Below are 13,494 nucleotides of genomic sequence, written 5' to 3'. Positions count from 1 at the left end.
ATATATATATATATATATATATATATATATATATATATATATATATATATATATATATTGTAGATATAACTTCTCAAGATGAAGTGGGACCTTCAAGTGCAATTAATTTAGATGATTGAAGATGTATTAAGATGTATTAACATTTTGATGTTGTTTGTGGGAGAACCTACGGGAGAATCTATGTATTAAGATGTATTAATATTTTGATTTTGGGGTATTGAAGTATGATGCATATTTCAAGTATTATTTCCTAAGCACTTTCAAATTACAAACATTAGATTATTATTGCGTAGTACAATCATATGTAATTAGTGCAATTCAGTTCAAAAAGTGTAATTCAGTTAAAAAATAGTACAATTCGGTTCAAAAATAGTGAAGTTTATTCAAAATCAGTGCAATTCGGTTCAAAAATAGTACAATTCGGTTCAAAAATAGTGAATTTTATTCAAAATTAGTGCAATTCGATTCAAAAATAGTACAATTCGGTTCAAAAATAGTAAATTTTATTCAAAATCAGTGCAATTCGGTTCAAAAACGGTTCAAAAATAGTGTAGTTAAGTTAAAAATTAGTGCAGTTCAATCCAAAAATAGTGCAGTTCAGTTAAATAAATAGTGCAGTTCAGTTCTAACGTAGTGCAATTCATAAAACAGTTCAGTTTATAACAGTTCAGTTTATATTATAGTGTAGTGCAGTTCAGTGTAGTTCAGTCCAGTTTATTTTTAAGAAAAACAGTTCAGTTCGTCTGAACTGTTTTTCAGTTCAGTGCAGTTCATGCGAACTGTTTTTTAGTTCAGTGCAGTTTTTGGCAGTGCAGTTTGATTTATTTTGTCCAACCCTACAAATAACCATCATATTAAAAACATGGTTATATACATAATTTTTTATAGTGACTCAGAATTACACAGCAAATTTCAACAACGAGTTTCCATCCGCATTCTTTAATTCCAATACCCACATGTATCAGGAAAAAAAAACATTCACCCAAATCATGTCTAGATAGAAACCTATTAATGAGAAGGAAAAAATACAAAGAGTCATCCCCAACACCATTCACATGCACAAACCATTACAAATCCACCCCCTCAACCAAAAATCACCAACCACACATTAAATTATCTCTAGTCATCGATCTTTAGTACTATACAGAAACAAAACACACACACACAAAATAAACCACTAAGAGATTCATCAAACAGAGAACAAAGAACACATCAACGACATGGTTGATGTTCGTCGGAGAGAGAAACAACTGGGGAACAAACATTTGCACCAAGGTGAGGGCGACGACAGCGTGGCCAGCTGACAGTACTTTCGATCACATCATAGAGGCACTAGTGGAGAAGGCAAGATACAACTTTGGAGGAGGCGTGATCCACAAAGAAGAAGAAGCCCCCCTCGCGTTGTGGAAGAAGAGGTAAACTAGACATTCACGGTACAACTGGGGGGCTTCCCGTTGTGTCTAATGTTACCGATGGCTATGAACGACAAAGGCGTGACGGTCGGTGTGGCTGTAAGATTTGGTGACAACACTCACGAAGAAAAGAGTTCACGAAAGGAGAAACAAACACCTGAATCTAAGTTTGGAAGAGAAGTAAAAATGCTAATGAATCTTTGTATTAGGTCGGCATTTAGCTCTGTTTCTCTTTTCTCACACCATTAAATTTATTATTATTATTATTTGTATGTTTTATTTTTGCATATGTTATATTTTTCTATAATCTTAAATAAATGATTAATGCTAATTGAATGAATTAATTAAAATTCAAATAAATGGAATAAATATCAATAATTAATGATGAAAAAAATCTTACACTATAAAAAAAAAGGAAATTTAGAATAAATATTTTTTATAGTTAAAATTGTTTTTATCACTAAAATTTAAATAAATATATTAATTAATTAACACAGAAATTAAAAAAATTAATAAAATATCAACTGATAAGGAAAATCTTTACTATAAAAGAAAAAAATGGGATAAATACTTTTCTATAATTAAAATTACTTTTATTAATAAAATTTAAATTAATTAATTAATTAACACTAAAATTAATAGAGTAATAAAATATCAATAATTAAAATTAACAAAAATCTTATATTATAAAAGAAAGAAAATATGTGATAAACGTTTTTCTATAGTTAAAATTATTATTATCTGTAAAATTTAAATGAATGAATGAATTAACAAAATATTAAGAGAATAATATATGAATAATAAATGGTGATAAAAATTCTACGCTATAAAGGATAAAATATTTAAGATAAATAAGTTAAAATTGTTTTATCAATAAAATTGAAATGGTTGAATTAATTAATTAATACAAAAATTCAAAAAATAATAAAATATCAATAATTAATGGTGAGAAAAATCATATAAAAATAAATTTTGGAACAAATGTTTTTTTTCTATAATTAAAATTATTTTTATCAATAAAACTTAAATGAATTAATTTATTGATTAACATAAAAATTAAAGGAGTAATTTATCTATAAATTTTTTTGTCGATAGTTTAAATTTTTATTACCAACAGATATACCAACAACTTTTACTAAAAAGCAAATTTGATGAGAAAATTTGGTAGTAGTTAATTTTTTAAAATTTGTTGGTAAAATTTTTCATTAAATTAAATTTACCAAAGAATATAAATTTGTTGATAAAGTTTCGTCAATAATTTTAAAAATTTGTGTAGTACTAATAAAACATAAATAAAAATGGACAATGGTGAACATCCAATTTTTTTTTAATAATAATACAAAATTAAATGAAATATAACAAAATTAACTTTAAAAGTGATAAAATTTAAAGAAATAAAAATATAGTTTAAAAAATACATCAAGTTGATAAAAAACTATTAAAATATATATCTTTTATTAATTTTTTTTTATTTTGATAAAATTTCAAAAGAAAATTTTTTAAATGAAACTTGAGTTGTCTTGGTTTAAAAAATATTAAAATAATGAAGATTTTAAATCAAATGTAAAATAATGAAAGTATAAAATATGAAAAAGAAGTTTTTATTTATATATATATATATATATATATATATTTCAGATTTCATTTTAAAACAAAAATATAATATCTAAAATTAAAAAAAAATCAATAAATATAACTTATTAATTAAAATTAATTTTTTTTCTGTCTCACACATTCTCACTTTTTCTCCCTTCCTCTTTCACTCACATTTTGAGACACGTGAGTTAAGCTATGGTTAAATCTTTTGGTGGCTGTTTGTTTTCTCATCCATATAGCTTCACTAGTTTGGCTAAGTAGTCTCATCTATTCTTCAAACTCTCAATGCAGAGAATTTATTACATACATTTTTTAATTTATATTCAATTAATGCATTTTTTTATATGAATAATGATATTTTGACCTATTTTTTTTATTTGTTTCATTTTAATCACTTTTTAATTATTTATTTTAATTTTTTATTGTAGTGTGATATAATGATTTAAAAGTGTTTGGAGTGATGAGTTAAAAGTAGGGATGACAATTTGGGATGGACCAGGCAGACAGACTGGTCCGTAGACCCGCACAAATATAATGATTTAAAAATGTTTAGAATGATGAGTTAAAAGTATGGATGACAATTTGGGATGGACCAGGCAAAAGATTGGTCCGTAGGCCCGCACAAAAAAACGCAGAATAGACTGAAATGTTGAATCTGATCTGCAATGGTTTGTCTCGCATAAGCTCGCAGGACACACAAACTAAAAGCGGGACGGGACGGACTAGCCTTTAGTCTGCTTACAAAATTATATGTTAAAAAAGAAAAAAAAAAAAAATATATATATATATATATATATATATATATATATATTATACATTTGTGTGTCTTTATTCATAATTTGATTAAATTGGTGATTTAATATTTTAGGATCATAGGTTTAAAAGTCAACTTACAACGTTCATGTATACACACATTTCAAACATGCATAATATACCACATTTCTTGTACCTTACGCGCATCATTGAAATCCATGTGTGGTATTTATTGTTTTGAGACATTTTTATAGATACTCTTATTTTCATAAAAGCTTCTATTTGTCTTCTAATTTCTGTTCCTAAACATGAAGCTATTGGAGTTTTGGCTTGTACGTGCTTTTGCTCTTCTAGCTTCTTCCCTGACTTCAGCAGCTACTGTTAAACACACTTTCAGAGTAAACTTTTATCATATTAGATACATAAAATATTCAAAAGATAGTTATTATTTTGTTTTTCAAGTATTATTTTGTAAATAAATAATTCAGCTAATAAAATTGATTATATTGATAAAAATAAAATTAATAAAAAAGTATATACATAAAATTATAGTCAGAAAGAAAGAAGAATTTCTTACTAGTAGTTATATATTATTGGTTACACATAAAAGAATCTATCCAAAGATTATTTCTTTTTAGATGAAAGTTATAAAAATGTTAAGGTCACGTGCAACAAATGTCAACCATTCAGAAACTAAATAGAAAATATAAAGAAAACACGTGACATTATTGAACCACATGCGTCTGATTATTAGAATGCAACACATCAACGCAACACGAGGACAGTGAGGACTTATAATATAAAACTCGAAGATACCTTATCTTTTCTTCTCCATAATTCAATAATTAGCATTATGTCAGACAGCAATCTTTATAATAATAATAAACGTTACTCTACTCATGTACTGTACTTGAGATGTATTTTTATTTTTTTTTCTAACTCAAGAAAAATATTTAAGATTTTTTAATTTAATTTTTAAATGACTTATTTGTTATACAGTTTGTTTATTTATTGTTAAATTTTCTTTCTATTTCACCATAACTTATTTTTATTTTTATATTAATTAAATTCAGGATATAAATAGGAAAAATCTAATATCATCTTAAAATTAAAAAAAAAATGACAACATTTTTTAAAAGTCAAACAATTAAAAATAAATAAAATATGTAATACATTTTACACACTTTTTTCTTTTACAAATTTAAATTAATATATTTTGTCTCCACCTCCCTAATTCACTATTACTTTCGAGTTTTCTAATTAAGAATTTATTCTTTAGATTTTCGTGATTGAGCAAACTCTTATTTTAACCTGTCTTTTCAAACACCATAAAAGCTTTCCTTCCGATTTTAATTATGGGAGTTATTTACGTATGACAATTTACATTAAAAAAGTGTGAGATACACATAAGTTGTTATTTAACTAGTTAAATAAAGTTTTGTCTTTTAAAGAGTTTTCGCTAAAAATTAGAATTAATTATTTTTAAAAAATTTATTTAATTTAATTTATCAATTTTAAAATGTGTGAATTTAATTTTTTAATTAAATTTTTTCAAATTTATTTCACGTTTTAAATGCATTTTATGATAACATCTTGAATTGTTTACACCATTTAACATATTTTTGTTTTATTGTTATATGAGAAACGAGTTTAAAACATCAAATAAACTTAATAAAAATTTGATTAGAAAGACTATATCTACACATTTTTAAATTTGAATGACTAAATTAGTCTAAAATTTTAAAAATAAACTAATTTTAATTTTTATTACAAGTTAAGAAAAAAAAATATATTTAATCTTTATTTAAATGTTTTGATAGTTGTTTAAATGAGCGACTGAACCATCAATCAAATAAAATTTATTGTTAAAAATTGGGTTCTTCTGTTAATAGTTTGATTGAGTCATTGATATTTAATTATTGTAATTTTTACTCACTATCCTTAAATCATCGGTTTATTGGTTGCATGTTAGATGTGATTAATGTTTCTATCCTAAACAAGTAATAACATTTGTTGCAAGTATTATAAATTCAATATAAAATTTGATTGGTCATCAATGTAGTTACTTTCAATAATTATTTTATTTTAAAAGGATTATATTTATACTTATTAATATTTGTAATATTAGATAATAACTATTACACAAATTGATAAAAAAAATAATTAGTCCTTAGTTATATTTCATTAATATATACAAATTTATAATATATATTAAAATTGAAATAAAATTGTTGCGCCACTTCGACGTGAATTCAGAAAACTTCATTGATAAAGTGATTAAAAATAAGAATTTAAATAAATTTAGAAAATTAAAACTAGAAGAAGAAAAAAAAAGGCAATACAAATTAATGTAATAAGACTTGGATAATCGAAAGTTGTTTATTATCACATCAATATAATTTTCATAACCATAACATGTTAGTTGATGTGAAACCCCATTTTCTTATTTCCTAGTCAAAGTGCATCAGCCCACCTCACACTGAAACAAAAACACTCCCCCAACCCACCACACAATTTTCTCTCAATTTTCCTCCAAGCATAACTCCTTTGTTACCTCCATAATTCTGATCCTTCTTCCTTTGCAATTAGATTGTAGAAAGAAACTCCGACAGAGCTCCCAGTTGATTCCCCTTCCAGTTTCCTTCTTCAAAATAAGTTAATTAGTGGCGAAACTTGGACCAAAATTTTAGGGGGGCCAAATTATATTTTTTATACATAAATTTCTTTATATTTAAAAAAATTGTTTCCTCACATTATTTTCTTTATTAAAAACAAGCACATATGATAATAGAATCCAAAAAAATATGATAATATAAATATATATATATATATATATATATATATATATATATATATGAAAGTGTAACATAAAGTTTATTTATCAACAATCATATATTAAAAACAACAAAAGTTACTATAGGTAACTTTTAAAAACTTGAATAATTGAATAAAAAGTGAAGTTTGTTGTAATATCTCTTGCAATATAGATTATCATAGTCCTTGCTATAAAAACTTTTAAAACCTATAAAAAAACACTCGAAAAAAATAAAAATAAAACATGTTGATGACAATCAACTCAATGTCAATTAGACTTCAATGTAACAATGAAAACATTTGAGTTAGGTTGTCGTCTTGATTTTTTACTAAAAAGATAGTATGATAAACAATATGCAACATCTTTTAATAGCAAATACCGAATACTCTAACCATGAAGGAAATAAGCTAAACCATGTGTGTTGATATCTTCTTGGATAACCATCTTTACTAGACAACGGATAGTTTTCTAGATGCATTTGATATGGACCCCATTTTAGATAAGTCCTTCGTACCTCATTAATTTGATTTGATAGGTATTGCCAAGTTTGAGGACGTTTACCCGGATCACGTTCTAAAGCATTTTCAAATTCATTATATGTAACTCTAGGAACTTTAGAGAGTTGTTTTTTATTTTCTTCAATTTTTGAATTATCGTGAGTTTTTCAAGTTTAGATGATGTAAATGCATTTTTTTCATTTTCATCACAAATATTCCTCTTGTAAAAAGAAACAATTCTTCTACTTTTTATCATAATTTTTTTAATAGAAATTTGTCACCTCTCACCTATTTAGGAAAAGATAAATTATGAGTATCCCAAATTAAATCTCAAAACTAAGACTCAATATATTAAGAAAATTAACACCTTGTAAATAATTAGCTTCCCTTCTCTTAAAGTAGATTCCTAATATTGTTCTTTCCCTATAACTTCAAAAGCTAAAATAGTTCTATCTACACAAAGAGAGTTTGATCAACAATTAGAGTATGATTTTATGATCATAAAGATATGCCTAGAGCGTAGAAAAGCCACATACAAGAGGAAAACATATTGTTTCAGAAAAAAAAAGGGTAAAAAATGAACTTACTCAAAAGAAATAATTGTTCGGTCCAAAATGTTTCTTAACTCCTCAATTTTGTTATGTTGTCGTTTGATTTTGAAAATGATAAGAGAATGATGATGAAAATTGGAATAAAAAAAATTAGAAAAAGAGATGGAGGTACCGAAAATAAAGAAATTAAATGAAGAAGTAAAATAAATTACAAAAAGAAAAACCTGATTTTTAAATTTAAATAAAATTTTTAAAAATTAAATTATATAAATAGTATATATATATATATATATATATATATATATATATATATATATATATATATATATATATATATATATATATATAAAAGAAAAAAAAACCTTGGGGGAGTCGTGGCTCCCCTCTGTCAAGCTTAAGTTCCGCCCCTGAAGTCAATCCTCTCATGTATGGTCATGTTCAACTTTAAATTCGAAAATATGTCTCTATTATGGGGTTTAATCATAGGTTCTTCCTCTCCCTGTGTTCTGATGACAAAATTCTTTAAGTTGAATTGAGGTTTCTGCCCTTGCTAGTTGAGATTGATCTTTCCCAGCCCAAAAACAGTAGAAAGGTAAGGGAAGCTAACTAATTCGCTCAAATTTCGTTTAGGAATTATTTTTGATGACTTTGATTGCATGAATATGTGCTTGTTTGATGATTGAATCAATTGTTGTGCTGAATTTGGATGTTGGAGTGAAAATTATGGGTTCTGCATGTAAGAACAGATTGAAAATTTGGTATTTTGCCTAGGTGAACAGCTCTCGCCTAAGCGAAAATGCTAGAAAACCCACCTTTGTTCCTGCGTGAATTGTCGCCTAGGCAAGCTGGTCTCGCTTAAGAGAGAGACACTCTCGTCTAAGCAAAACAACTTAGCCTGAGCGAGAATTCGCCCAAAATTTTAATTGCCCACTGTTTGGAGTCTCGCTCAGGCAAGAATTACCCGCCTCAGCGAGATAGCCTCTCACTTGGGCTAGATCTTCTAGCTTGAGCGAGAACCACTACATCTTAGTGTTTAATTTTCATTTTTAAATGGAGGAATTTATATGTTTGAATGAGAAAATGTGCAATTAGTCTATTATATGTTTGGATTGTAGTTACTAATAACATGAGTGGTGAAATTGTATGAAGTTGGAACATGAGATGATGTGGTTGAACTAGGATTTCAAGGGAAATTCTAAGGGAAATGTTTTAGTATATGTAAGGACATAAGGACTCAGTTTTGGTTGGTATGTTGACGCTCCAATAACCATTAAGGCTCATGTAAAGTATAATGGATTATGTCGTAAGGAGTAGCAGGAGGTCCTAGTCTTTGGACCCGATCAATCTTAGACGCGAAGGGGACTTACCCTAGGAGTGGTTGGGTGATAACCCCTTGAGCCCAAACTCTGCAGAGTTTGGAAACCTTCACAGGTGCAAGCCACCAAGAGATCCAATGTCGCTTACATAATCCGGATATTGAGTCTATAGTCAATGTATCTGTGTTGTGTTATGGTAGTTTAAATTAATTATGATGAATGTGAAAAACTATGCTTGGTATTCGTAACTGAAGTGCAAGATTTCTCCTAATTAAGTTAGCTTACCCTTCTTGCCTATGTTTGTTTTCTTTGTATGTTTTTCCTTTTGCAATGATCACCTACGTTTAGTGTGAGCAGATGAAAATATAGGTGAAGACACTCCCCTCTTGGATAAGAGTTGATCCATAATATGAGACCCCTAACAGTAGTCCCCATTCCATGTTTTTTTGTAAAACGTTGGATGTTCGTTTAAACTCTTTTTAGCATAGAGTGTGATTATAGATGATATATATATATATATATATATATATATATATATATATATATAAAAAAGCTTATTTTTACTATCTATTTTGTTTAATCGCGATATAATGTTTTGTTTATTAGCATAAAAGCTATTAAATGGGATGTTACAATGAAATTATTTACAATTAATAACAGGGGTTGAAATTAAAGGTGTGTGTTATACATTTCACTTATAATTCATATTATTGTATATATTTTTAAATATTTGTTTGTCTTTGACTTTTCTTTATAATAAGTTCACCATTTAATTTGACTATCTTATATGATATATCTTTATTACTCTTAAATAATGACTCTAATATAATATATTCAAGTAAACACAAACTATAATTTAAAACAAAACAATAAAATCTAACAAAAGAAAATAGTAGAATCATGTATTGAATGTCGAAAATATCAACTTCAAATATGTAATAAAATTTGAAAAGATATCTTCTTATCTAGTCTGCATATTATTTTTTTCAATCAATTTAAAGGTTTTACTTAACAAATTTTAGAGTAAAAAAATTAAAAAGTGGAAAATAATTTCTACCATATTTTTAAACTCTTGTTTCAACTTGTGACATTAAAATAATTTTTAGTCAAATTTATAAAAAAAAAATTGATATAACCAAAGTTGACTATTGAATTGTACTATTAAAATTTATAATTACTAATATTGACGTTTAATCTCAAAAACTATAAGAATTATCCAAAATTTTCAAAGTTTCTAATATTAATATATATCGATACCTATTTTTTGTATTATATTTTACATTAAAATTATGAAGCACCCTATTTTATATTTATTTTTAAAATTATTCATTTTAATGTTATTTTAGATTAAAAAAAGTAACTTTTTCAAATTTGAAAGATTGATTTTAATTTTAAACATATGTTTTGTATTATATATCCTCACATTTATCTTTTATTGTTTAAAGAAAAAAGAAAAAAAATAGATGTCTTTCTCTCTCTCTCTTTTTTTTTTTATTGCAAGAGGAAGGTGTGTACATGACATGCGAAAATTAATGATTGGTGAAAAATACTATTTTAGAAACATAATGAAAGGGGGATGAATTATCTTTTGAAGATATCTATTATATATTAAGAAATTAATATTATATACAAAGAAAAAAAAATATTAACAAAATTATTATATTATCCATTTTTTTATTCACACTTATAAATAATTATAATTATTTGGTCATTTCCCTATTATTTACTTTTTTAAAAAAAAAACTAAATTCTGTAAGTTTTTTATTTTATTTACTTCATTTTGTTTCTTTTTTTCTCTCTAATAACTACTTCTTTTATGTAACACAAACACTCCCTTATTTTCTAAATTATATAAAAAGGTTTAATTTTAATGATTAATAACTATTTTATTATATAAAAATTACATATCCAAAAAACTATTTAAAATATTCATAAAAAATATCTTTATGAGATTTTCTTTCAAAAAAAATATAATTATATAATCTTTAATCAATAATTATTTGATAGATTAAATATGTTTTTTATCTTTATATAATTTTTAAATATATATTGTAAAATATATTTTATAAAAAAATTTAAAATCCTTTAATATTTTAATTATAAGCTTTTTATCACAGTTTTGTATTTTCATATATAGTTATGAACATTTTCTTCATAAAAATTATAGTTGTAATTATAATTTTTATTTTTAGATTATTTTTAAATATATGTTGTAAAATATATTTTATAAACTGCTTTATTTCTGTTTAATATTTTAATTATAAGTGTTATTTTATTTTTATTTTAATATACTTTAATTATTGTATTTTTATTGAATTATGATTAATTTTTATATAGTTTAAATTATAAAAAGTTTAATTTCAATAATTAAAAAATATTCACAATATATTTAAACTTTTATTAAAAACATTTTAGGTTTCACAATATATTTTATGATTAGTTGTAGTTTTATTTTATTTATTATTATTTATTTCAATATTAAAAACACATTATTACTGTAATATTTTTTAATATAAAAATAGGTTATGTTTGTTTTTATATAGTTTAATTTATACAAAATTTAATTTCAATAATTAATAAATATCTTAAAACTATATATCCAAAAAGTTACTACAAAAAAAACTTAATAAAATAGTAGTTTAATTTAAGAAATTATTTAAAAAATTCATTTTTGTTTTTAATTATTATTATTTATTTCAACATCAAAAACACGTTTAATTACTATAATACTTTTAATATTTATTGGATTGTGTTTATTTTTTATATAGTTTAATTTATTAAAAAAAAATTAAGAGTTAATAATTATTTTATTATGTGACATAGTAGTTTAAATTTTAAAAAAATTCATTGAAAAATACATAAATTTTATTGATGCTTATTGGATTAAATTATTTATTTAAAAATATATCACAATTTTTAAAAAATAAATAAAAATTCTGGAAAAACTAATTAAAATTTAAGTTTATTTTATTTTATTTTTGGTACTAATATTGTATATGAATGATACTAATGGAACAACTTTGAAATATTTTGAAGGAAAAAGTGTTCTACAATGTTTGAATTATGTGATTTTTATATAAGTTTTTTTATTATTTAATAAATTTGATCCATTTGTTTGATGTAAAAGAAAATATATGACAAATCATTCATATATTAATTAGATGAGTCTAGAAAAAAATATTAGATAACTTTGTTCTTAGATTGATTAGATGAGTCTACTAATACACATTAGATGACTTTATATATATACTAATTAAACGAATATATAACTATGCATATTAGATAACTTTATTCATACACTAATTAGATGAATATGGCAAAACATATTAGATAAGTTTTTTTTGTTAAACTGATTAGACAAGTATTCCAAAATACATTAGATGAGTCACTCCATTTATTGATTAGACGAGTCAAACCATACATTGATTATATGAGTCAAACTATACATTGACTATACGAGTCTAGAAGTACATACTAGACAACTTTGTCCACAGATTAAGTACATGTGTATAACAATACAAGTTACACAGGTATGTTCATACACTAAATATACAAGTCTAAAAACGCACATTAGATAAGAAAATTCATAAATGATTAGACGAGTCTAATAGTAGATACTAGATGAGTCTATTCATACATAATTTAGACGAGTCTATTAATACAAATAGATGACTTAGTTTATTAATTGATTATACGAGTTTTGCGATACATATTAAAGAAGTTTGTCCTTACTTTAAATATATGAGTTTATCAATACGCATTGAAGAGTTTGTTCATACAATGATTAGAGATATAATAAAACAAATTAAATGAGTTAGTTCATAGAGTCCATATTTTCTACCAAGTTTTATGGTGTTGTCCCCTTTCTGAGCATTAAAAATACATTGTATTGATACTTAAAAATCGTTGTAATATATTTTAAAGTTTTAAAATCAGTGGCCATTAACGTATTTTGAAGGAACAACAGAGAAACTACATAGAAAAATCCAAGAAAGAATCCAAATTCGTTCATACATTAGTTAGACGAGTCTAGAGATACACAAAAGACAATTTTATTAATATACTAATTAGATGAGTCTAACAACACCCATTAAATGAGTTTTTTCATACACTGATTAGGTAAGTATACCAAAAAATATTAAATGAGTCATTCCATATCATTGATTAGATGAGTCTACTCATATACATTAGACAACTATGTCTATACACTTATTAGACGAGTTTGTCTATATATTGATTAAATGAGCCTAATGATGGTTGTTTCTCAAAAACCATTTCCAAGCAAGTGCACTGGTACGTAGTAGTATGAACAAGTCTCATATCCACAAGGACTTAGCAAGTATATTGGTAGTTTGCTTTTTTGGGTTTTTAGATTTTGATAAAGAGTGCAATATAAATAGTAGTAATTATATAGATTGAGTGGAGTGAAGGTTAAATTTAGTTTATATGTCTAAAAGCAACTATGATAAATTCAATGAATACAACAACCTTCAAATACTTCCAATTCAAATATGCAGAATTAATTGATCCAAGATAAAGTTCTAAGTAACCTTA

Source organism: Vigna unguiculata, chromosome 5, assembly GCF_037176805.1.
Source record: "Vigna unguiculata cultivar grain cowpea cultivar isolate G323 ecotype 2 chromosome 5, ASM3717680v1, whole genome shotgun sequence".
Classification (NCBI taxonomy): Eukaryota; Viridiplantae; Streptophyta; class Magnoliopsida; order Fabales; family Fabaceae; genus Vigna; species Vigna unguiculata.
Note: the sequence above shows the minus strand (reverse complement) of the source record.